The sequence below is a fragment of the Vulpes lagopus genome, chromosome 9, assembly GCF_018345385.1.
Source record: "Vulpes lagopus strain Blue_001 chromosome 9, ASM1834538v1, whole genome shotgun sequence".
NCBI classification, from domain to species: domain Eukaryota; kingdom Metazoa; phylum Chordata; class Mammalia; order Carnivora; family Canidae; genus Vulpes; species Vulpes lagopus.
The window spans coordinates 72,673,387-72,700,300 of NC_054832.1; the positions used below are offsets into that span (position 1 = coordinate 72,673,387).

At 40.5% G+C, this 26,914-nt stretch overlaps 1 protein-coding gene across 4 annotated transcripts in view; it reads left to right on the forward strand.

Annotated features, from left to right (window-relative positions):
- PLAG1 (PLAG1 zinc finger) overlaps positions 1-26,914 on the forward strand; it is a 50,874-nt gene that overhangs the window by 7,038 nt on the left and 16,922 nt on the right. The window contains exon 2 of one of the 4 annotated variants that reach the window (XM_041769644.1): positions 25,642-25,746. The exons of the other annotated variants lie outside the window; for them this stretch is intronic. The gene's annotated coding sequence lies outside the window, so the exon portion shown is untranslated. The remainder of the gene's footprint in view (positions 1-25,641; positions 25,747-26,914) is intronic. 4 annotated transcript variants of the gene reach the window in all.

The following is a 26,914-nucleotide window of genomic DNA, read 5'->3' on the forward strand; positions in this document are numbered from 1 at the left end:
GGATTTAGTTCCTTTGGCTAAAAGGCAAAATAAAAATATGTTTTAATCAGTTTTGTTAACTTGAAGGTATATTAGTAAAAAGTTGATCGAATTGTTCTCCATCAGGAGAATTTTAAGAAACCGAACTTGGAAGATTAAGGTAGTTCAAACGTTCAGGCTAAAAATAATACAAGTTGAATTTTAGTATGCTACATTTTCTCAGTAATTTGATTTTATTTTCTTGTATTGTCTTAAAGCTGGAATTACATAGAGCCCACATCACTTTTCATCATGCCCTAAAAGAGTTAGAATAACAGGGTTGTTTTTTTAAGTCAACTTTAGTAAATGAAATGAAAATACAATTTTATTTAAGAGTATATTACCTTTTCTAAGCTTTTTGCATTTCCTAAATATAATTTCTATAACTGTTCCATCCCAAAGAAGAGATATTAGCTCCTTTACTTTCAATTGAATTTGTTCTAAATTTGCAGTTTATGAGAGTTGTCTCTTTATATAGCTGAATAGGATCTATTATAACCTTAAATATTACCAGTATATCTGATTATAAACTCCATCTCAAACATGAACTTACTTTCCTTGTATTTCTAAACTTATTTTTAAAGTAAATCTGATAAAATGTTTTTCATGTGTTTTTCTAATTTGTTACGGAGTTCATTTAATTGTATAGAGTTTCAACCTTTGTTATGTTACTTTTCTAATATTAGTAGTAGTTTATCTGCAAATTACTATTCAGATGCTTAGCGTTTCAGCTCTAAAATAGAATTAGATCTAAAAGAAAATAGGTTAATTATATCAAGAGTGGTGGAAGCAGCTCTAGTAGTTCTTATTTGGAAGAGTTTAAAGTGTTTGAAAGAAGGAAGGTGCCTGCAAATACAGGCACTGTTTGAACAGCATTTGGTGATATTTTATCCTTCTCTTTTAATGCTTCATAAAATTTGAGCATCTTCAGAGCTCCTGTCTTATAAACAAATAACTGATTTAACTATGCCTTGTGTAAAGTGTATGTATCAGGCTTAACTTTTAAGGTAATTTGCTTTAGTTTCTTTTTAAGGAAAAAATAGAAGACAAATATTCCTTAGCAATAATTTGGCATACATACATTTTAAAAGATAATACGTGTAAAATACATCATAAATCAAAATGAAAGTAACTATCAAGTAACAGATTTAATTAGACATAGAATGAAGGTTATAAATATTTGGATAACTTGATGTACTGCTAAAATTAGGGAACTTTAATTGAAAGTTGTTTTTGTACCTGAATTTATTTTTATATGCCTAGAAGTTTGTAAACAAGGTGAATACATATAATTGACAGTTTGTAGAAGTTTATAAATCTCTATCTTTTGACACAGTGAGTATATTTTTCAAATACAGGCACAAAACTACGTAGAGAATTAAAATATTCGATTATTGTAGGTTTTTTTTTTTGAAGGAAGAATGGTGACAAGTGGGTTAGAACTGTTTTTATCTATGTCACTTGAATATCCACTGTAGTTGAAATTTTTAATCATTAAGCATTTAAGATTCTTAGGGATATTTTAGTTCATTTTAAGTAGCATTACAGATGTTTTCCTTAAAAGTCTCTTTTTGGATGTTATAATTAAGACAATCACTTTAAATCTTCAACTGCTTTAATTTAATAGCAGTTTTGTTCCCAAGATCAGATTATTCTTAAAAGAAGTTTCTACCTTGAAGCACTTTTAATTATAGCTCAAGTAATCTTTTTAAATATGCACTAGGCTGCTCTTATTTCTTGAGGTAGGCATTTATCGCTATGAACTTCCCTCTTAGAACTGCTTTTGCTGCATCCCATAAATTTTGGTAGGTTACATTTCCATTTTCATTTGTCTCTTTTATTTCTCTTTTGATTTCTTTGACCGGTTGGTTGTGCAGTAGCATGTTGCTTAATCTCCACGTGTTTGTGAATTTTCCAGTTTTCTTCATGTAATTAATTTCTAATTTCATACCACTGTGGTTGGAAAAGATGCCTGATATGATTTTAATCATCTTACGACATTTTTTTTTGTGGTCTAACATAAGATATATCTTGGAAAATGTACATGTGCACTTGAGAAGAGTGTGTATTCTGTTGTTTTTGGTGGAATGTTCTGTGAATATCTGTTAAGTCCGTCTGGTCTAATGTATCATTTTTAAGGCCAATGTTAATTTACAGATTTTCTGTCTGGATTATCTATCCATTGATGTTAGTGAGGTATTAAAATCCCCCACTGTTGTATTGCTGTTTATTTCTTCCTTTATGTCTGTTAATATTTGTTTTACATATTTAGGTGCTCCTATTTTGGGTGCATAAATATTTACAAATGCTATATCTTCTTGTTCAAATGAACAGCCTAAATTTATACCTCAAGGAACTAGAAAAAGAACAAACGAAGCCCAGAGTTAGTAGAAGGGAGGAAATAACATATATTAAAGCAGAAATAAATGAAATAGAGACTGACTAGACTAAAAAGACAACAGGAAAGATCAATGTAACTAAGAGCTGATTCTTTGAAAAGATAAAATTGACAAGCCATTAGCTAGACTCACCAAGAAAAAAAGAGAGAGGACTCAGATAAAATCAGAAGTGAAAAAAAGGAGATGTTAAAACTGATACCACAGGAACACAAAAGATCATGAGAGACTACCATGAACAGTTATACACCAACAAATTGGATAACTTGAGAATAAAACAGATAAATTCCTGAAACTTACAGATCTCAAAACTGATTCATGATGAAATAGAAAATCTGAACAGATCCATTACTAACAGACCAGTTACTCGTAAGGGGATTGAGTCACTAATCAAAAATTTTCCAGCAAACAAAAGTCCAGGACCAGATGGCTTCACTGGTGAATTCTACCAGTCAAGGAAGAATTAATACTACTCTTTCTCAAACTCCTCCAAAAAATAGAAGAGGGGGGAATTCTTTCAAACTCACTTTATGAAGCCAGCATTACCCTGATACCAAAACCAAATAGGATGCCATAAAAAAAGAAAATTACAGGCTAATATCCTTGATGAACATAATATAAAAATGTCCAACAAAATATTAGCAAACTGACTTCAATAATACATTAAAAGAATGATATATACCATGATCAAGTGGGATTTATTCCAGGGAGGTAAGAATAGCTCAATAGCCACAAATCAGTCAATAATCATATTAACAAAATGAAGGATAAATGTCATACAGTCATCTCAGTAGATGCAGAAAAAGCATATGAAAAAATTCAACATCCATTTATGATAAAAACTCTCAGCAGAGTGGATATAGAGGTAACACGCTTCAACATAATAAAAGCCATGTAGGACAAGCCCACACCTAATATCATACTCAATGGTGAAAAGCTGAAAACTTTTCCTCTAAGATCAGGAATAAGATAAGGATGCCTGTTCTTGCTGCTTTTATGCAGCATAGTATTGAAAGTTTTAGCCAGACAAATTAGGCAAGAAGAAGAAATAAAAGACATATAAATTTGAAAGGAAGAAGTAAAACCGTCCACTATTTGCAGATGATGTGGTGTGTGTGTGTGTGTATGTATGTATGTATGTATGTGGAAACCCAAAAGATTCCATCAAAAAGCTGTTAAATTTAATAATGAAATTCAGTGAAGGTTCAGGTTATAAAATCAATATATAGAAATCTGTTGCATTTCTATATGTTAATAATGACCTATCAAAAAGAAAAAACATTGCCATTTACAATTGCATTAAAAAGAATACCTAGGAATAAATTTAACCAAGGAGGTGAAAGACCTTTATTTTGAAAACTAGAAAATATGAAATAAATTAAAGAAGATACAAATAAATGGAAAGATATTCCATGCTCATGGATTAGAAAAGTTAATATCATTCAAATGTGCATATTACCCAAAGTAATCTATATGCAGTACACTCTCTATCAAAATTCCAATGGTATTTCTCACAGAAATGGAACAAACCTAAAATTTGTGTGGAACCACAAAAGACAGCAGATAGCTGAAACAATCTTGAGAAGAACAAAACTAGAGCCATCACATTCCCTGATTTCAAGCTATATTACCAAGCTATAGTAGTCAAAACAGTATGATGTTGGCATAAACACATACACATAGATCAATGGAAAAGAATAGAGACCCCAGAAATAAACCCATATATATAGCCAATTAATTTATGACAAAGAGAGGAGCCAAGAATATACAATGAGGAAAGGACACTCTTCAATAAATGGTACTGGAAAAATTGGGCAGCCCCAAGCAAAAGAATGAAACTGGACCACTACCTTTTACCACATACAAAGATTAAGTAAAAATCAGTTAAAGTCTTGAACGTAAGATCTGAAACCATAACATTAGAAGAAATCATAGGCAGTAAGCTCCTTGACGTAGGTCTTTGGTGATGATTTTTAAAATATAATATTAAAAGCAACAGGAAAAAAATAAACAAGTGGTACTACACCAAACTAAAAAGCTTGTTTACATCAACAAAATGAAAAAACAACCTACTGAATTGAAGGAAATATTTGCAAATCATTTATCTGATAAAGTACTATTGTCCAAAATATATAAACACATACAACTCATTTGTTAAAAAACAAAAACAAAAACAAAAAACAAAAAAACAGACAATTCAAGTTTAAAAAATGAAGAAAGGATCTGAATAGACATTTTTGCGGAGAAGATACCCAGATGGCCAGCAGACACATGGAAAGATGCTCAGCATCAATCGTCATCAGAGAAATGCAAATCAAAATTACCATGAGCTAATCACCTCACACCTGTTAGGGTGGCTATTTCAAAGGCTAGAAATAACAAGTGTTGGCAACGTTGTGGAGAAAAGAGAACCCTGTGCACTGTCGGTGCAAATGTAAATTGGTACAGACACTGTGGAAAATAGTGTGGAGGTTCCTTAAAAATTAAAAATAGAACTATCCTATGATCCTGCAATTCCACCTCTGGATATTTATCCAAAGAAAATGAAAACACAGTAACTTGAAAGGATATGTGCACCCTTGTCTGTATTCATCATAGCATTATTTATAATAACCAGGATATGGGAACAATCAAAGTGCCCATGGATAGATACATGGATAAAATGTGGTATTTGTGTAGAATATGTAATATATAATTATATATTATTATAAATCAAATTAATATAATGTAAGTTGTATATAATGGAATATTACTGAATCATAAAAAAGAATGAATCTCACCACTTGTGACCATTTGGATGGACTTTGAAGTTATTATGCTAACTGAAGTAAGACAGAGAGAGACAAATACCCTATGATCTCTCTTACATGTGGGAAATTAAAAACAAGAAAAAGCTAAGCACCCATATATGAAGAACAGATTGGTAGTTACCAGAGGCAGGGAGTGAGGTGAGGGAGGGAGAAATAGGTGAACTGTTTTTGTTTTTAGCTTAAATAAATTTTGGGGGGAAAAGCCCCCCCGCCAAACAACAGTAACAAAAGTGTGTATGTGTGTGCATGTTTGTACACACATACATATACACACACACACTTGAGATATAATGACTCTGCTTAAACATTGAGTATGATGTGGTGCTTAAATTTAATCCTACTCAGTTTACCTTTTATCAGTGCAGAAGAGGAAGAGAAAGTTTGTTTTGAGAAAACTGCAATCGATCACATTCAGAGGCTGACTCAGAAGAGCTTTTCCAAAATTCAGGATACCTCTGCCAGAATTAAAAGGAATTTCTTAATTAAAACCAAAATACCCCTGTATCTACGAAGTGTTTTCATAATCAGATTCCAGACACACTTGTGAGGCTGCATTGGCCATTCAGGCAGTCTGCCGGCCACCCGTAGCTCTCAGTGCTGCCACCCTGTGTATGGCACTGCCTCTGTGCCGGACGTACTACTTTTCCTGTGCTTTGTATCAAGCGATCATGTCCTGAACCACTTCTGAAAAATAAGCATCCATATTACTATAAATTTTAAAGACGTTTTAGTATCCTCTGCTTCTGTGTCTAAGGCTGTACTAAGCTCGATGTTTGAAATGACACAGTTCAGAAGGATAGTATTCAGCTGCCAAAAAAGGAAATTTGGGAATTTTTAAAGGTAAACACCTTTATCTGGTCCATCACTTACTTCACTAAAATAAGGTGAGATTGTACTAGTATTTTTAAGATAGCTTGGAACTTATCAAATAAGAAAGCAGAGGTTTTGATCCTTTAAAAATGAGAACTATTCTAAGATTTTTTTTTTGTTTTAGCCAAGTTTTAGTTAAAAGTTCTTCCTACTAAAAGCAAAACCAAAATGAGCACAAAAAAGAGACTGTTTCTGTTTAAAAGAAAAAGAAACTTAACTTGATTGGTTAAATTATTCCCTGAATCATTAGCCAACATGACTTTTAAATTATATCACCCAAAATATTTTGAGTATTAATGCCATGCGTCCGTTATAAAGGACTTTGGCTGGATAACAGTCTTTGTGCTCTTACCTACAGTCTCTCATTTCATTCTTAACCACAGTGTTGTGAGATAGGAAGTGCAGGTATTACGTGTATGCAAGGAGCACTCGTGATTTCAGAAACTGGAATTCTGTGATTTTGTGTAAGTAAGTCTTTAGAATGGACAGACCATGTGAGCTAGTTATTGATACATCAGTTTGCTAGTGTAAACCTAAATTTTATCCAGATTGGAATTTATGTATTTATTTAAAAACAATTTGTAAAAAGAAAACTTTCAGTCATAACGTTGACACTAACTCAACTTAGAAAGTACTGTATGTCTATTTATTTTTAAGCCATGTATTAGGAATTGGAGGGAAATTATAAATTTGCTAAGTTAAAGGAGATTTTTTAAAATATAAATCCAAACTTTGTTTTATAGGATTTAATGATCTCACTAGGGGTAGTTTTATCAGTTTTTGCTTTAAAACACATTTATGGCAAAGCGCTCCAGCTTCAGAATAATGAGTGTCTCTTTTTGAATTTTTGAGTGGTTTTAGCTCAGTAAACAATGTCATTCTTTATTGTGACGATTAAAAATAGTGTTTAGTTGATTTAAGATATTGGACTTTTGAGATAGAAATGTCACTGATGATCTTACCACTCTGGAGAATTGAAAGAATTTAATGTATCATTAAATATATGTATATTTACATATACATGTATGTAAATGATACCAGTATATGGTATCATTCCAAGTTCTCCAAAATTCCAAGTTAAGCTCCAAATCCCTATTTTAGTAATTCATGCACTTACCTCCACAGATTTAGGGAATCTAGAGACACACCCCGCATTTGACTGTGCCCATGTTTTTTTACTTTGGCCGGTCCCTGCAAAGCTTTTCTCACATACCTCTCCACATCTTACCTGCCCAGTAAGTCCCATCTCAAACCATCTTCTTTTTGATGTTTCTTTATTCTCCAAATGGGAGCCAGAAGTACTTCCTCACCCTATTAGGGTCCTTATATTTGCCTTCTACCTTTTTCTTGCCTTTCTTTTATGCTTTGTGGGTGATAGGTTAATTATGAAAGAGAACACAAAGCAGTATATCTTAAAATGCGAAACAAATGGTCCAGACAGTAAAAATTATAGGTATTCCAGGGAGGAAGAGGTGGAACTTGAGGTGGGCTTTGAACAAGTGTGAGTTAAGAATGGGCAGAAAGCAGGGAGGGCCTTCAGGTGAATGGTTTCCCCAGAAGTGAGGAGGCAGAAATGTGCTTGTTGTCCTGGGCCACCGGGAATACCAGTCTGACTGGGTAGGATGGTTTGTTGGGGGCAGTATAAGGTGAGACTAGCAAGGTATGCAGAGGCCTGACTGGGAGCAGCCTTGATTGCCGTCCCAAGGAGTTCCCACTCTACACTGTGGAAGGCACTGTAGCTTTTTGAGCAGGAGAGGATGAGTTAGGAAAGTAAAGTCAACACAGAATCCAGAGTAAGTGGAGTTCTTGGACATGTGACGAAAGTTACAGAAATGTTACCGTCATCCGGTAACACTGAAGCAGTGGTCCACTGCTGTGCACGTGACTCAACTCAGCAGCTTATCACTGCTAGTCCCTCCCTCACTGGCAAGTTCTAGATGTACATTCTCAAGGGACTCTTTTGCCCAAATGGAAAGCTGGCATCTCAAACTCTCAACATCTCTAAACTAGCAGTTCAGATTTCAGTAGTTTATTAACGGCCCTACCCTTCCTCCAGGCCCCTGGCCACCTTTCCTACATTCAGTTGGAACTTCAGACGTAGGTCTAGTACTTCCATTGCAGAGCCATAAAACAGGGTGGACATACTGAGGAAGAAGGAGTTTGATACCAGTAGGTTATTCTCTCCACAGAGGAGGTGGTCCTAGGGCAGCAAGTGGAAGGGGAGAACTAAGAATAAGGGAGGGGTGACCTTTCTGGACATGTGGCACATACTGTGCCCTCACCTGTAACTAGAGTCTCCCGTGTCAGGGGTGAACAGAAAGATGGTAGATGACGCTGGAAAGGGAGACTGGGACCAGCATGTCGCAGAGCTTGAATGCCACACCGAAGGGCGTTTATGCTGTTGCAAATGAGACCTCCCAAGGTTCACAGTTGGGTCCTTAGTGATACAGAGCCAGTCTTTTGGCTGCGTATCTGTTCCTCATTCCTTTGTTCAGTCTCTTCCTCACTGATTCTTAGCCCTCAGACCTTGTTCCTCCATCCTCGCACCCAGTGACCCGGCCACGAAGAAGACTGGGGCCATCAGCATAGTCTCCCCTTTGCCTCTTGCTCTGCCTCTTGCTCTTCCAGAATAATGGGCAATCTCCTGTGGGTAGGACTAGGCTTCAGAGGAGCCTGGGGAGTCTGCCTAGGGAGGCTGGGCCTAATGGCGTTGTGAGGCATGTATGAGTTGGCTAGAGCCAACTGGATTACTCCCATGCTGGTATTTCCCATCTCTTCCTGTCCACCTGCAAAGTATGCTCCAGTCTCCCCCTGTCAGAGGCAAAATATTGTAGATCTTTGCCTTCATCCCCCCACCATGTGTCTTATCTTGCTTTCCATAAGTGCCAAACTCACTGAAAGAGAGGTCTCCTTCATCTCTTTCTGTTTACACGATCCTGCCCCAGTATTTTGAGTCTGTGTCTGAAGAGAACATCCATATCCCATCAGTAGTAGCATCTTTCCATTTTGTTCCCACTGGCTTTTCTGCAGGACTTGACAGGTTTCTGAAAACTCCCTCCTCTCCTGCTCTTCTGGCCCTGCTGCTCCTGCTCTAACATGTCCAGTGTACTTTCCTCTGATGAGGCCCATTCTTTTCTTTTTTTTTTTTTTTTTAAGATTTTATTTATTTATTCATGAGAGGCACAGAGAGAGAGAGAAAGGGAGAGGCAGAGACACAGGCAGAGGGAGAAGCAGGCTCCATGCAGGGAGCCCGACGCGGGACTCGATCCCGGGACTCCAGGATCACGCCCTGAGTGGAAGGCAGGTGCTAAACAGCTGAGCCACCCAGGGATCCCCCGAGGCCCATTCTCCTAACATTTCGGCATTTCCTAGGGTTCCTGGGTGCGCTTCTCCTCTCAGCATACACTACACCATTCCTGAGCACCGGTCTCCACTCGCACCGTACCTTTGCTGGCAGCTTTGTACTAAGAAAGCCTCAGTCTCTGCCCCCCTTCCTGGGCCTCCATGACTGTGTTTCTGTTTCCACAAACATCTCCAGACCTGTGTCCAGGACACCTTTCCTCACATCTCCTGGTCAGAGGACTTTACAGAGGGCCTCCCTTGGGCCGGGTACTATGCCAGATGCTAAGCCAGATGGGACAAAGGAGACAGATAGTAGACACAGTTCTCTCAGCTCGTGGCAGGTGGTATGAAGGAAATAAAGAATACGAGGATGAAGAGTTGGGGGACTGGGGGCAGAAGGGACCTTTAGAGACAGTGCTCAGAGAAGACATGTTGTTAAAGGAACCTTTGTGTAGAGGCCCAAATAATAAAAGGGAGCAAACCAGGAACAACCTGAGAGGGGCACTTCCAGAGAAGACCCTGACAGAGGAGCCCAGCCAGGCAGAGGCAGCGAGGTAGGGGGTGAGGCCAGAGAGCCACTCCGCAGGACTGTCTTGTGCCCTCTTTGGGGACAGCTGGCCCACACAGTGCTTAGAATTCCTCTGAGTACTGCATGGGTTGCCGTTTGCCAGCTGGTTAACACCTCGGGCCTCATTCTCATTCATGACTATTTTCCATGTAACCAGAGGGCCCGGGATGCAGTGAAGTCATCCCCTCCCTGGCATCTTTGAGAGTGCAGCTCCCTGGAACTAGTGACTCCCAGTTCAAACCTTCCTCGCCTCCTCCCTCTGTTCCTCCTCTGGAACTTGGTTGCTGGGTATGTCCCAGAGCAAGGTTCCCAGCCTTCCCAGCCTGCCTAGCTCTTGGTTGGGGTGACACTTCTGTGCTTGCACAGCCTATTCCATTTCTTGTTCTCAGACACTGTTCCCATCCTGTGCATGTCCAGCTTCCTCACTAGACTGAACCCCAACGTCCTCCTCCTTTATCTCTCTGGAACTGCCTGGTAAATACTCCAGTAAATATCTGGGAAGGTACGCTGTGCCCTTGGGGCCAGGCTGGAGGGCCATAGTGGAGGGAAGCTGAGAGCAGTGGCTAGGCGCTTTGTTACAGGAGTGTCCTAGGACAGCATCAGGGAGGGGAAGGGCAGCAAGAAGAGGCCTGAGTGTTGCCCTCAGGAGTGGCAGCCAGCCTCTCAACTGTGAAGTGCAGGACAGCAAGTTTGGGAGGTAGCGAGGTGGCTTGTTGCATAGATTCCAGGATGGGGAGGGGGAGATATACATACCTAGAAAGGTTGGGGGATGGTAGACATAGTCATACCAGGATGAGGTGGAGACGCTCGCTATGGGGGGACAGGAAAGACACACATACCTCCAGAAGGTGGGAGAGAACAATAACTCAGGCCAGGATGTGAAGGGAGATACTTGCACATGCACTTACCCAGCAGGTTGTGAGAGACACACTCATACTGGGATGTGGAGGGGGAGGCACCCTTATACCCAGAAGGAGCTAGACACACAACAGGCATCCAGAGAGTAGGAGGGACACTCCCCAGAGTCAGAGGAGAGACACCATATCCTCATACCTTTAGTAGGAGAGAGACAGATTCCTAGAGGGAAGAGAAGGACACACACCCACCTAGGGACACACAAATATACATAACCAGAGGGAGAGGGAGTAATAGTATACCCCCAACTGGGAAAGCAGAACAATAGAAAAATTCAGAAGAGAGTGGGCACACGTGTGCACACAATTCATGTGTGCTCACACGCGCGCACACACAAGCCTAGGGGAAGCCACACGTACACATACCAGGAGGGCAAAGAGGCAGACATGCAGGAGGGAGGGAGGTCCACACCCAGGGGATGATGGTACACAGGGCAGTGAGAGGAGACATGGTGAGGGAGATGCCCGTGGTGCCTGAGAAGTCACAAGAGACACACAGCTCACCCACGCTGTTGGTGTTTGCACAACCACACCAGAGACTCAGAGTTGGGAAGTATTCACTATGCCCCTCAGTCCTGGGGAGTAATGTGTTCTGATGCCCACACTGGGTTTTCCCAGAGGAAGATGTTATCACTTGACCACTGAGGGCACCCGAAACTCCAGTCTATACCCTTCAGGTCACACAGCTCCAGAAAGGTCACACCTTACTCCTTTTACCCCAATTAAAATACTGAAAGTTATTGTACGTGCACACAGATGGGGCTTTTTCCTTAGTATAATGTACAAGTTAATCAACCATCATAAGACTCCTTAAGAGCCCACCCATCATCAGCAGACATCAGAGTCCTTTATTTCAGCCCATACCATAGGTTGTTAACTGAAGCGTTACCTGTAACCTTGGCTCCTTTGAGTCCTGCAGCTTGGGCTTCTCTTTTCTCACTTCTTATTAGACAGCATCCTTTCAGGCCTGACTCATGGTTCTGCTGTGTCCCCAAATCCTGTGTTAGTGCCTGTGTCCTAGCCCCTAGCATGCAGTTTGCATTGACTTCCAATCTGGGATGTCCTTGTCCACTGCTCCTGGAACTAGGTCTTCTTTCTCCTCATAACTTCGTACTGCAGGCACATGGCAACTTTTTTGAAGTTTGAGCTGTAACAGTTGGAAGTGGAGCCTTGGGTCCTGTGTTCTCACCCTCCTGGAGCTGAGATTCTAATTAGAATCTAGAGTAGACACTAGGGAAGTACCCCAAGTTCACTGAGGAAATCGGGTCTGTCAGATATGACCTATCTACAGTCTGTCCCCTGACCACAGACTTTAATTTGCCTTTAATTTGCCCTATGCCTTTCTTTCCTTGGCTCCTGGGAAGCTCTGCTCTCCCACCGAAGGCTCGCCATCTCTTTTTCCTGTCCCACAGAATACGGAAATGTGTACACTGTATTGACCATTTTCCTCAGCCAGTAGACATGGTCAAAGCTCTCCAAACCAAAGCAGCTTGAAGCTCTCATGTGACTCTACCACCACTGTCCAGACTTCCTCTTTCTTCTTTAGACCATCACATCTTCACCTCCTTTCTCAGACCTTGCCATCCTGGCTTCCGTGTGTGTGCACACGTGTGTGCTTGCATGCACACGTGCACACGCACACACACACACCTGCGCAGCCTGGTGCCTGGTCTGTCTGCTCCATGGCCCGGGGCCCTCCCCCTGTGGTGTGCCGTTGCCTCCAGGAACCCTATCCACCCCCCAGCCTGACACAGTTCTCTGATTCTGCTAGACCAATTTATTCTCCATCCTTATTAGAGTTAAAAATTACCCAGTCACTTTATATTAACTGATTCCTTGAAAGCCTACATGTTAAATGCCCTCTCCCGGAATATTTATTTCTAAAAACTCATTTGTATAATTGAAAGGCCATGTCTACTAAAGATATCTGTTGTGATGTTACTTTTTTACATACAAGTAACTACTTGGCTTAGATCAGTTGGTTTGCCTGTGACCTTTGTGGCAGGGCCAGGGTTTCAGAAATGATCGTGTTCATTCCTTAGTACACAGAAGTTCTGGCATAAGCTACATGTAAATAATTTCTGACTTTTTCAATGTCCACCAGTTTTTATTAAGCACCCATGGTTTATAATACATCACATATAGTTCTTATCAGGTAGGTTATGTGTGGTGCTGCCTTGAGGGATTTTTAAGAAACTTTTTATTATAGAATATTATGGAGATAAAAGCACAAAGAAAACTAGAATGATCTTCATATACAACCAGTTTCAGTAGTTACCACCTCAATAACCAGACATATTTTGTCTGTTGCTCTACCCATGTGCATCTCTTCTGTGGACTATTTTGATGCAAAACTGTTTCATATCATAACCTATTTTTTGGTGTGCATTTCTGAAACAGACTCTAGAGGCATAATCACAATATAATTATCACACCTCAGAAGGACAGTAATGTTTTAATATCACCACATATTTAGTTAATGTCCAAATATCTACAATTGTTTCATTTTTTAACAGTTTGCATGACCCATGAAGGCCTGTATCTACAGGTAGTTGATAATATACCCCCAACTGGGAAAGCAGAACAATAGAGAAATTCAGAAGAGAGTGGGCACACGTGTGCACACAATGCATGTGTGCTCACACACACACACACACACACACACACGCCTAGAGGAAGCCCCGCGTACACATACCAGGAGGGCAGAGAGGCAGACATGCAGGAGGGAGGGAGGTCCACACCCAGGGGATGATGGTACACAGGGCAGTGAGAGGAGACATGGTGAGGGAGATGCCCGTGGTGCCTGAGAAGTCACAAGAGACACACAGCTCACCCACGCTATTGGTGTTTGCACAACCACACCAGAGACTCAGAGTTGGGAGTATTCACTATGCCCCTCAGTCCTGGGGAGTAATGTGTTCTGATGCCCACGCTGGGTTTTCCCAGAGGAAGATGTTATCACTTGACCACTGAGGGCACCCGAAACTCCAGTCTATACCCTTCAGGTCACACAGCTCCAGAAAGGTCACACCTTACTCCTTTTACCCCAATTAAAATACTAAAAGTTATTGTACGTGCACACAGATGGGGGTTTTTCCTTAGTATAACATACTAAGGTCATTTCATTTTTTTCTGACCTACTGGTTACCTTTCCTTTTGTTCCTCCTTAAAATTTATTTAAGAAGTGGAATCTTTTTGGTTTGGTTTAGTTTGGTTCTGTAGAGTTTCCCACAAGTCTGTTTCTTGCTAATTGCATCCCTGTAGGATTGTTTGACATGTTTCTGTGGCCCCTCATTTGATGGAAGATTCAGGTTCTGCTCTTACCTCCAAACATGTTAGAGTCTCCTAGAAAAAAAGGTTGGAAAGGTTGAATTTGTGGAAAAAGTGAATAATGAGTTAAGTGCTGTAAGCTAGAAGAATGACATCGATATGCATATAGTAAATATAGATATATGAAATATTTCTGGTGTAATATTTAAATTCACATCATCAAAACTATGTTAAATACAAATAGGCTTTTTTCCCCCTTTAAACTACCTAGGTAATACCCAATAGAATATTACTCAGCCATCAAAAAATGAAATTTTATCATTTACAATGACATGGATGGAACTAGAGGATATTATGCTAAGCGAAATAAGTCAATCATCATATGATTTCACTTATGTGAAATTTAAGAAACAGGATCACAGGGAAAGGGAGAGAAAAATAAAATAAGACACAATCAGAGAGGGAGACAAACCATAAGAGACTCTTTACTCTAGGAAACAAACTGAGCATTGGTGGAGCGCAGGGTGGTGTGACCGGTGGGGTAACTGGGTGATGGGCATTAAGGAAGGCACTTGGTGTAATGAGCACTGGGTGTTATATGCAACTGATGAATCACTGAATCGTACTTCTGAAACTAATAATACACTATATGTTAATTGGATTTAAATTAAATTAACGACTTAGGCAATACCTTTGTAAACTAAATTGAAATCTCCTTTGTTTTGTATCCTACTTTTTGAAAGCCTAACACTGTGTAAATGTTATTTGCCACGTACTTTTATGGTACTTCTTCATATTCCTCAAAAGCTAGACTACTGGTGAATGAGCACCACGATTTATTTATTTAGCCTTCTCCCTTTACTGGCCATGTAGCATATTTCTGGTCATTACATAAGCAGTGATGAATGGCCTTGTACATAAAGCTTTAGTGCATCTCGGGTTTTTTGTTCCAGATAAATTCTTATGTGTGAAATGGGTGGTGAAAATGATAAATGCTTTCTCTAGCTTGGCAATTGCATGGCCAGTTTGACCCCCAGGGGGACTTGAGTCACTAGTAGCAGGTGGGAGTGCCCATTTCCTTAACCCTCCCCCAAGTGGGCCATGACCACTTAAAGAAACCATGCTACTGGCTATGCTTTATTTCTCTTGTACATATTTCCCTTTCGTATGTTTCCCGTCCTAAGCTGTCACCTCCTACTGCCATCATTAAATTTGCCTTTGACGCCTGAGGCTACTCATCTTTCCTGTGTGAAAACTCTCAGCATCATTTTGCCTGAGAGATTGGCACTGGTGAGGGAGGGCACATGGCTCTGCTCCCATTATAAAAATGCATGAAATGTATGCACTTGTAACATCTGCTTTGGCTGTTCAGACCCTTGTTCCTCCTTTCTGTTTTTTCTCCCTGTTTCAGACATTAAAAGACAAATGAAACATCACTGTGTAATCATACTACAAGTTCATGCTGTGGTGAGGGAGAAAAAACTCACCTGCCCAATTCTGAAATAATTGGAATTTTCAAAGCAAATAAACTAAAGAAGTAATTATTCACATTACCTAGTTCTTTTTAAAAAAAAAAAAAAGATTCAAAAAAATTTTTAAAAAGTAAAAAGATTCAAATTGGCACCCTTTTTGGTACCTCTAGGTAACAACTTGGGGGGCAGTTTTCTCTTTTGGTTGAGAAAACTAAATATTTGGAAGGTTCAAATGTCATAAGATTCTCTGACAATATCATATAAACTAAAACCACCTCGTGCTTACATTACACTTTCCAGAGTGTCGTCGTCACCTCAGTCTGCTCACCTCTGTGCCTCTGAACCCCAGTGGGTCTTGCTAACCACAACTTGTGTCCTTCCATTCCACTTAACTGCCCTGCTCTGCTGGAGGTGGTCTCCTCACACTCTTGATGCCCTCAGCCTCTCCTTTTCTCCTAATGGGTTTTCATGTGCTCTCTGCCACCCCGTTATGCTCTTGCTAGTGCTCGAGAATATTCCACTGCATCAACTGCCCTCTCCCACCTTAGTATTCCCAACCCTGGAAGAATCCTCTCCCCTTGTTTTTCCTTTTCTTGGGCTTTCAGGTGACTGGGACAGTCCCATCACCAGGTGCTGTAGAAGCAGCTGGTCCTGAAAGGACAGCTAGAGTCCAAGGCCTGGTGTGATTTGGTCCTGGGTTATGCCCCCACAGCACCAACTTGAAGTTCCTCAGGCTCATCAGTCTGGGTTTCATTTGCCTGCCCTCGTTCACACCATTTCCTCTGCTGGAATGTTCCTACCTCCTTTTGCCCACTTGGCCAATGCCTGTTCATCCTTGAAAATTATGCTCAGATGTTCCCTCCCCTCTGAGGCAATGTTCATTTCTGTCTTCTCTGCCCTCCGCCTCTGTGTTGTCTGGTCTTTGGTCAGCATCTGCACATGGCCCATCTTCCTGAACCTACTCTTGTGCTCTGGGTTGCATCCTCCCTAATCCATTTTCCTTTCTCAACCTGATCCTGTCAGCATGCAAACATGCCAAACCTCTGCCATCTTAAAAACACAGGGACAGAAAGCTCTGTCTTTTCTCTACCTTCCCCTTCAGTTGATTCCATTTCTCCAAAGAGCTTAGAGCCTCAGATTTCTCACATGGCACTCCTTCCTCAACCTCGGTGTCCCATGCTGGTTCCTCCATCCCCTGACACAGTTCTTTCCAGGATTACCAAAAGCCTACATGTCTCCAAATCAAAAGGGAGTAGAATTTAGTTCCTATCGTGACCGTTTCCATGAACTTCCTTCTTTCTTTTGCTATTATGACAGCACAGCTACCTGGTCCCCCCTCCGCCCATTCACTGGCGGTCCTTCTAGCCTTACACTGGCCAGTCTGATCTGTCCATTCTGCCAGTAGTAGAGTTCCTCCTTTTGCCCCTCTCCGAACTCTTTCCCCTAAACACCTGTGTGTCATGAGCCGTCTGGCTCCTGTGTCTCTGTCACAGGCCATAGTCTGCTCTCATCCTTCCCCTGCTTTTTCCCCCACTCTTCAGAACCTCTGCTGGTTCTCCCTCATCTGTTAAAGATGCTGCCATTCAAGGTCTTCATATTATTGGTGTTCCTCAACTTTAGTAAAACTCTTGAGTGCCAACGGCTATGGCATATGCTTTGCATGTGATTATCAGATGCCATCTATCCCTTGTGCAACCTGTAAGGCTTAATTATCTCACTTTTTGGCCAAGAAAACCCAAGCTGCAGAAAGGTAAATCATTTTTTAACCACAGCATCACAACTGGTCTGCTTGGTCCCCATAACCACCAGGCAATATTGCTTCCACAGACAGGCACAAGTGAGTCTGAACTTGCCCACTGAAGTGCCTTTTTCCTCAGTGAGCACTTCCTTTAGCCTCCTGGTTCCTCTCAGCCCTCCGTTTCTACAAACCTCATTTCCCACTCCCTTCTTGAAAGCCACTGTCGGCTGCAGTCAAGGAAGAAATAACTGCACCTGCCATAGTGTCCACAAGCTCTGCAAGCCCTGCCTTTGTCCCTGCTCCTCCACAGGGGCTGCACCCTACCTCCCAGCTGCCCCCCACAGGTCCATGTCTTATCTCTCTCCACTTGCCGTTCGCGTGGCTCTTCCTTTCCTAACTTTGATCTCCAAAGCTTGAATGAATCATTTATCTCTAGGAATTCCCCTTATTCTTAATCTACACTTATTTGAGGACATTTTCTACCTTCTATTTTGTGTTGCTATTAATTACAAATATTCTTTTGAGATAGCGCCCCTTCTAGATTACACACATCTTGGTGGTAGGACTGGTGACTGATTCATCTTTTTATTTTCCATGATAGTTGAATGAAATAATGGAGATCTATTTTTCCAAAACTTTATTCTTACAGCCCATCCCAAGAGCCTCTGTGCAGATAGGGAGACTGTAATGGTGTATGGAGGAAGACGAACTTGCTAGACATGACCACAAGATGGCACAGTGACTGCAGTGTCCTGGTATCTGTTGAGGGTGGGCCAAGAGAGGAAAGAGAACGAGGTGTTCTGATTGCTGGATCCTCAAGGGAAATCCAAGAGGATTTTCAAATTTAAAGTATTCAGTCAATTCCTAAGCATTCACAAAGGTAATCGAGTAGGTTGGGCAACTGTTTTGTTCCCCAGATATGTGTGGCAAGAGGATAGAAACCTTCCTGCCCTCCCTCTTTTCCTCCTCCTGTTCATTCAACACATATTTGAGTACCTCCTTGTGCATCCACTGTTCTTTATATTAGGGATACAGAAAGGGACAGTAGAAAGCAAGATCTCTGCTGTGGTAGAGCTTATTCTCTATCCTCTGCTGAAACTCAGTGGACAATATTCAAGACAGGCCCAAGAGTTTCTTTGCTTTTTTTTTTTTTTTCCCTTGGAGTCACTTTGCCCCCTTTTGCCCGACACAATTATCTGTAGCTTTATATTACCAAATGAGTTTCAGTTTAAAATGCAAAAGGAAAAATAAATAAATAAAATGCAAAAGGACCACCAATCAGTGTATTGTTGTGATCAATTTTGTGTTAACCATAATCTTTTCCCTTACTTTCCGGGTATCCCACTTGATTGTGTTTTCTTTGTACCTCAAGATACTGAGGCTCAGAAAGGTCAAAACATGTATATTGCATAGGTTAGGTACATGGAAAAATACATACTCAGGTCTCTGTATCATTCATTACCTCATGACCAAGATCAATGCCAGTAGCATTCTTCAAAACAAAAGAAAAAAACAAAAGCAAGTCCAGTATTGTGGCAGGCACCTGTAGATATATTTGACATAAACTGTGTTGTGGCCAAAGGTAACTGTTTGCCAAGGTGGACCTAGTATAAATTTATTTAGTTCAAATTGTGTCTAGTGTTGAGAAACATTTCTTCTGCAAGAGGAAAGCAAGAATGCAAAAGTCATACATGTATAATCATTTGGAGATCTCAAAAATCACACACTTTACCTTAAAACTATGAGAAATCCTATCTACTAGAGCAACCTTCTTTGTGGTGTGTCGTAGTCAAACACTGATGTTTTTCCCCCCAGTATTGGATCCCTGTCTTCTCGCTGTGCCTTTCCTCTCTACTTAATCTCTCTACCAACCTAGCTCTGCAAGACAGGATTCATTTTCACACTCCTGTTGCCAACCCTTGCTTCAATTTCAGGAGGATGAGGTTAGGGGATTAATCTGAGATGCTGTGTGAAAGAGACATTCCATTGTTGTTATTAGTGTAGAATTTTGTTTTCCTTTTCATGTACTTCAACAGAATACATTTTTTAATTAAATATTTTTGGAGGTGCAATATAATCTTTTCCCACAGTTAAGCCACAGGCAAGGGGCAGTCCATCCCTGGATCGTCACGATCACATATTACCAAATTACCATTCAGCTCAACATGCAGAATGACTGTTGGGTCCACATGGATCAGTTTTGTTTTAGCTGATTTGGGGTTATATGGGACTATAACCACCTATGTTGCAGAGATGAGAAGATCAAAAGTAAACTACTTACCAAACATCATTCTTAATAGTCATCTTGCATCATACGTGTGGAGTCTCCTTTACATGGAGTATTGCCATTGTCCTTCAAAGATTCTGTTGGCTATGATTCTATAGGAGGTTGTGCCAGGGAGGAAACAAACAGACCCAAATCCCTTATTTTTAAGTGCACATCAAGCCATTTTGGGGTAGCACTTATTTCTGAGTAACACACTGAGTATAGTAGCTTTGCATTTCGAACCCTCAGAACTATGGCAGGGACTGGACATGCATGATTTTCACCACAAGGTGAATGTTTATTCCCATCTTGCAGAGGAAAATGCTGACCAGAGATTAAGTTGTCCAGAGTTACACTTATGGTAAGGCTCAGGTGGGATTCAGACACTGTTGTGATTCCCAACAAGCCCATTGTCTCCATGCACTGTTCCCTGTAACACCCTAGACTCTCTGATTCCGTGTAAGGTTTGTGGGGCGATGCCCTCTCTGAGTTGCAAAAGAGCTGCATAAAGACAGTTGCCAGAACCGTATTCGTGCAACTCTGTGTGTACTGCTCTATGGGCAGGCAACCTTCCTGTAATATGTGTCCCTATCAGAGTGGGGTGAGGGGAGCAAGCGGAGGTGTGTCCTGCAGTGGAGAAGGGGCTGCACCAGATCCTGGTGGAGGCTTCAAGAAAGAAGACCCTGAGGCCTCACAGTGACAAATTTAAACCCCGTTTTGTTAATTACCCATCAGTAAACACCCCAAAGGCCTAAGTGAATTTATAATTAAGGAAGGTCAGCTTTCTTTGAAAAAAATGTTATCCTAAATAAAAACTGAAAAGGAAAATCCCCACTTAATTCTGTTTCAGAAAGCAACAAAAGCACACCAAGATTGGTCGTTTTCTGAATTATCTAGAAATGTGGCTGGGGACGGGAGTGGCAGGAGCAAGTTGTACAGGTACCAACATTTAGGATACTTCATAAATTAACGGTATCATTTAAAAATTTTCAGCCCTTGGGGGATCCCTGGGTGGCTCAGCGGTTTAGTGCCTGCCTTTGGCCCAGGGCGCGATCCTGGAGTCCCGGGATCGAGTCCCACCTCGGGCTCCTGGCATGGAGCCTGCTTCTCCCTCCTCCTGTGTCTCTGCCTCTCTCTCTCTCTCTCTCTCTCTCTCTCTCTCTCTAGGTCTATCATAAATAAATAAATCTTAAAATTTTTCAGCCCTTGGTAACGTGACCCCTGTGAAGCTCCTCTACCAGTCTCTTTGCTCAGTCTTTCACTCTGGCTCCAAAAATAATAAATTGCCTCAGGTTACAGTTTCTGACTCCCTCTACCTGAATACCTGCCCAAGCTTGGCTAGTACTTATTCTTTTGTTATCTTGGCTGGAGTGTTACTTCATTTCTTCTTTTTTTTTTTTTAATCAAAGGCAGGCCTACCAATTAGCTCAGCACTCCTTTCTTTTTAAGGCTACCGCTAATTAACATATTTAAAAGGTCTATACAGAGGCTGCATTGAAGTGCTTCAGTGGGTACTTCCTTTGGTATTTGATAAATGGAACTTATCCCAGAACTATTTATTATTTGTAAGTCTCCGTTCCAGCTAGCATGTATTCCTGGAGGCTTTAAATCATGCAGCACGATGTGAAAGTCTGTAAAGCAACAGGTGAACTGCACTGGCTTCCTCCACGGGTGACAGCTGAGAATGTGACTCTCAAAACTGCCTAGACAGAGCCTTTCTAGCAAGGACTGAATGTGACTCTTACATTGAAGCCAGTATTCCTCTTTTCCTTTTTTGCCCCTGTGAATTGGAAGGAAAGATTGTAGTCATTTTGAGTCATTGCCCTCATAAAGGATGTTAGTGTATCAGTTCACAGAAAGTGGTTTGGGTTTTGTTTCATCTTTTTTTTTTTTTTTTTTGGCACACTTCGGTAAATTCCTATGAGTATCTGTTTGTCATCCTCATTAGTTTTGTTTTTTCTCAATGTGAAAACTTGGGCTTTTCTTCTCTAGCTTTACTGAGATACAACTGATGCTAAATGAACTGCACACATTTAACGTATATAATGTGCCAAGTTGTGACCTGTATCCACATCCTTAAAACCTTCACCACAACCGACATAGTGAACATAACCATCATTCCCAGAAGTTTACTCATGTCCTTTGGTGAGTTGTCCTTCCCAGCCTACCCTCCCTCCAGTCCCCAGATAACCGCTGAGCTGCTTCCTGTCATTATAGATTAGTTTGCATTTCCTAGAATTCTATATAAACAGAATCATTTTATATGTACTCTTTTTCTGTCTGGCTCTACTACAGCTTGTTTATCCATTCACATCCTAATGGGCATTTGGGTTGTATCGGGGTTTTTTACTATTACAAATAGAGCTGACATGAATATTCATGTACAAGTCTTTGTATAGATTCGTGTGTTCATACTCTTCAGTAAACACAAAGGTGTGAAATGGCTGTGTCATACGATAGGCACATGTTTAACGTTTTAAGAAACTGACAGACTTTTAAAAAGTGCCGTTAGTATTTTTACCTTCTTGCCAGTGGTAAGAGTTCCATTTGCTTTACATCCTCACCAGTTCTGATACAGTACTTCATTGTAGTCATTCTAGGAGGTAGATGGTGATGTCTCACTGCATTTCTGTAATGACCTATGATGTTGAGCATCTTTTAATGTGCCTATTTGCCATCCATGTACTTTCATGGGTAAAGTGTCTATTCACATATTTTTCCCATTTTTCAATTGGGTTGTTTTCTTATTGTTGAGTTTTGGAAGTTCTTAATATTTTCTGGGTACAAGCTCTTTATCAAATCTGTGCTTTGCAGAGATTTTCTTCTAGGGGCTTGTCTTTTCATTCTTTAAACATGGTCCTTTGAAGAGCATTTTCAAATTTTGATGATATCCAGTTTATAATTTATGGGTTTTGCTTTCAGTGTTGTAGACAGGCAGTTTTTGAGTAACTGAATGTCACAAGATTTTTGTCTATTTGCTTCCAGAATTTTTATAGTTTTATTTTTTTTTTAATTTTTATAGTTTTAGATTTTACATTTGTGTCTATGATCCATTTGGAGTTATGTATATATATTGTGTGAGGTATGGATTCAAGTTATTTTTGTTGTTAATAGAAAGCTTTTACAGCACCATTATTTGAAAAGCCTTTTTTTTTTTGGTAAACTATTTTTTTAATGTAAAAGATGGACATTTGTAAAATACAGAGGAATAGAAAGCCTACATCTTGCTAGTCTTTAAAAATAACTTACCTAGATGAGGGTATTGGAGGAGGAGGAGCTCTAAGTGTGTACTTAACAAAATTGTACTCAGTATATCCTGTCTTGCTTTTTAAAATTTTAGCATTATATCAGTGTTTTCCTGTGTGAATTAATATTCTTTAAATGCATGGTTTTTAATGGCTACATAGTAATTCTGTCATATAGACGTATACTTTACCCCTTTTATTAGACATTATCAATTTTTATTCTTAAAATATACTTTGAACCTGCTTTTACTTAAAATATTTGTTTCTCACTTTTTTTTTTTTTTTTGGCTTACATTTAGAAATTTATCAGGTCAACATACATGACCATTTAAAAGGCTTTGATTACATGTTTCCACAGAGTAGTCCAGAAAGTTTTAATGGTTTATACACCCACCAACAATGACTAACAAACTTAATTCTTATGGCAAATTCTGTTTGTTTTTTAAAAAGCATCAGGAATGCTCCTGGACACCCTCTCATGTTCTCCATGGTGTCTTTTTAACCTTTGCTCTGGCCCCGGCCAAGTGTCCCACGCCCCTTCATTCTCCTCACATGACCCTTCTGCGTGGCCCTGGCAAAGTTAAGCAAACTTCTTGCATCTCTTGCCTCTTTTACCAAGACATTTACGAAGTTGAATATACATTTCTTCCAAGTACATAAAGAAGCCCCTCTTTCATCTAAGATGAAAACGTCTCCCCTTACTTAGGCTCCCATTTTGCCCTGTCTCCCAGAATGCTCCATTTTTCTTCGCTGCCTCTTTACCCTCACTCAGCACAGAAGCTGTCCCAGGTCTTCCCCACCTGGCATCCTGAGACCCCCCTTAGCTGCCAGCCTGTCTTTTTCTTCTCTTCCAGTACACAGCTCTTTGGAAGAAAGCACCCTTTTGTTGGAAGTCACTTCCTTCTTGCTCAATTGGCAATTCACATGGGGGTATTTCTCCCACCTCCTCCTTCCCCATTCTTGCCCTCCCACCCCACCTGGTCCCACCATCTTTCTTATTGAAGTGTATTGTCTTCATGCCTAAGTGGTGAGCTCTGGGCAAGAATTGCAGGGTGGTTCTAAAACTCATAGAAGCTTTGTCTTTTTGTGGGGCTCGCCATCTTTTTCTTCCTTCTCTTTGAAGCTCTATTCCTGCCCATCCCCTCTTTAAATTAGAATGGCAGTCACTAGGCACCAACATGAGTTAACCAGTAATTTGGTTTGAGTCTTTCTGTTTAAAAGTGAGCCACACAGCCCTGTCTCCCTTCTTCGTATCTCCCTTGTCACTCTGGTCAGACACTTAAGGACCATCCACTTTCCTCTAGGAAATGCCCATTTTTGCTAGTTTTCAGCTCTCTGCTGTATGCTACTCCAGCACCCAACCTCTGTATCTCATTTGCACAAGCATGCCCTATACCTTCTTCCCTCCCCCATACCCCTCCCACAGCCCTGAGTGCTTGTTCTCAGGGCTTCGTAATCGGCCCACTTCTTGTCATTAGTACATGAGGGTACAAGTCCCGGCCACTTGGGATTCAGTGAACTTTTCTCATTTGAATCTTTACAATGTCTATACACTACACCGCACTCCAGCCAAAGCATCATCTTAGAATCTGTAATAATCTGTGGTGCTCATCTGTGAGTTCTTCTGGCTAACTGGTGTGCCCCCACCACACCCCTGTGCCCCCCCTTTCTTTATTGTACATTCTTCAAGATAAAAATCACCAAAACTCCATTGTATTCTTTTCCTTTTCTGACCTTCTCAGGTACTTGTTCATACCATATAATAGTGTTCTTTACTATTGATTTGTCCTCCTAGTACTGCCTTACAAGGGCAACTTTTATTTTAATTAGCAGTCACTTGGACATAAGGTATCTATCTGTCTTGTGGCCACAACTATCTTGTAGGCTCCTAGAGAACAGATACCTTGTATGTTTGCATCCTCAGGAACTTCAGATTGATGCCATATGTAATAAGTGTTGGTAAGATGCATCACATTGGTGTCAGCTACTTATCTTAATAGAGCAGTAGCCATATATCATTGAGCATTGATTCTCTGGTCTGGGAAAATGAAGCAGATGACTTCTGCATAGAGCTCCCGGCATCCCTTTTGTCTCTCGATTAATGCCTATAGTGGTAGGCCTTCCTTACCTGTACCAACAGAATGAAGCTGTGAGTAATCCCAAACCTTGAGTACTTTGGAATACATGTTGGTGTTTCTTTGTATGTTGTTGAAGATGGACGTGCCACCTGTGAATTCTCTTTGAAACAAGTAATAGCTTCATCATAAAGACACACCCTTGCCTGTGAACACATGGCTAAAGGGAAACACTCATCAGGAAGGGTTTCTCCATCCGCTATTGTTTAGAACAAGATATACACCTCAAAAGGTTTTTCTGAAAATTATTATAGAGAAAATAGTCCATGTGTTTCAAATATAAATGAGGGATATAAGCAGCAATTTTGAGGAGTGACAGTAAACTGGGAGTAGTATTTGAGTAAAAATATGAACAATCTAGATAACTGGTGATTCAGGGGGGAAATATATAAACCTAGGGATATTGATTAATTTACTTTTCACTTCTCAGTGTACTGTAAATGTTGTATTGTTTCACATTTGTTTCTAATGGGAATTGAGATAGGTTTTCCAATAAAGTAAAAAATATGATGAATTAAAACCAATTTGACTCATGTGCCATTAACCAGATTGGGTCACACTTTTGGAATTTCAAACTAATTCTTCTTTTCTTTTTAGGTTGCCCCTTGGTGCTGCATTGGCCGTTATTTGGCACCCAGAATGCTTCATTCTGTGATGGTCTATTAATAAGGGTGCCTTGTAGAGTTTGGAGCAGGGCCTCAGGTAGGTGGCTTTTATCATTATATGGCATGGCTTTCAAAGTGATCCATTATTTCAGTTTCCAAATAATTGAAGATATCATATTAAAAGCTTTGAAAAGCATGCCACATAATAAGCATGCCACTTACTATTTTAAGGTCTATCAATATGTATTGTGTTCAGCAGGACTTTATTAAGACTTTTAGTCTAATGGAAGGATTAGAAGACTGGCAATGAGCAGTGCACAAAATGCCTACCTACCATAAAAGCGTATTTGTTCACATTCCCCCAGATAGCCTGCAGATGAACTCTTAAGCTCTTCTTTCTCCAAATCTTCCTCAGAGTAATAGACTATCCCATGTTACCACTATGTCTTCTTTCTGTCTGCTGGGAGGAATCTGATTGACTCTGGGCAGGTGGGGAGGGCTGCTCACTCTGCTTGCTGGGATGGGGCAGATACTAGAATAAGGAGCTCCGTGGGACAAGTACAGTTTGCTAGCCTTGTTGGAAAGGGGACACAGGGACACACCCTGGCATCTAGACTTCCCAGCCTGTAGGTGCAGCTCAGTGGCACAGAACCAAGGTGTAGCAATACTGGAAGTCCAGGCGCCCATGGATGTGATACCAGGTAAGTCTGTCAGCAGGACCTCACACACAGGATTGAGGTTTAGAGGCCAGGACCCTCAGCACGAAGAAAGGAAGAATGATAAAAACAAAGATGGCAGTGCCAAGTACCAGAGGATAGTCTAAAGGTCATAAACTCCACTGAGGGCAGGCTGGGACGGGCCCAGCCCTGGGGACAGGAGGTCATGGCCCAAGAGTCAAGCAGGATCTCACAGTATAATACACCAGCAGAGCTTTTATAATTAAACAAAAGGTACAGAAATTAATCTGGCTAAAATTCCTAATCACAGTATTCTATGAAGATTAAGCATTAAAATCTAATTAGCATAAACTTCTAGTCATTTTTATATTTGGTCAGTTTTTTAAACATATGAAGAGATGTTAATGGTTTTTTAGTGTTACAGATTCTGAATGTTTTTCCTTTTCTACCTCACTGTTGTTTTTGAACTTGTTTTTGATGAAACTATTTTAGCAGCTGGAAAAAAGACAAAAGTTTTTCACTACTTTTATGTAGCCAACCACATTTAAGTAGATTTTGTCTCTTTTGATTCCTCTCATATCAGTAATC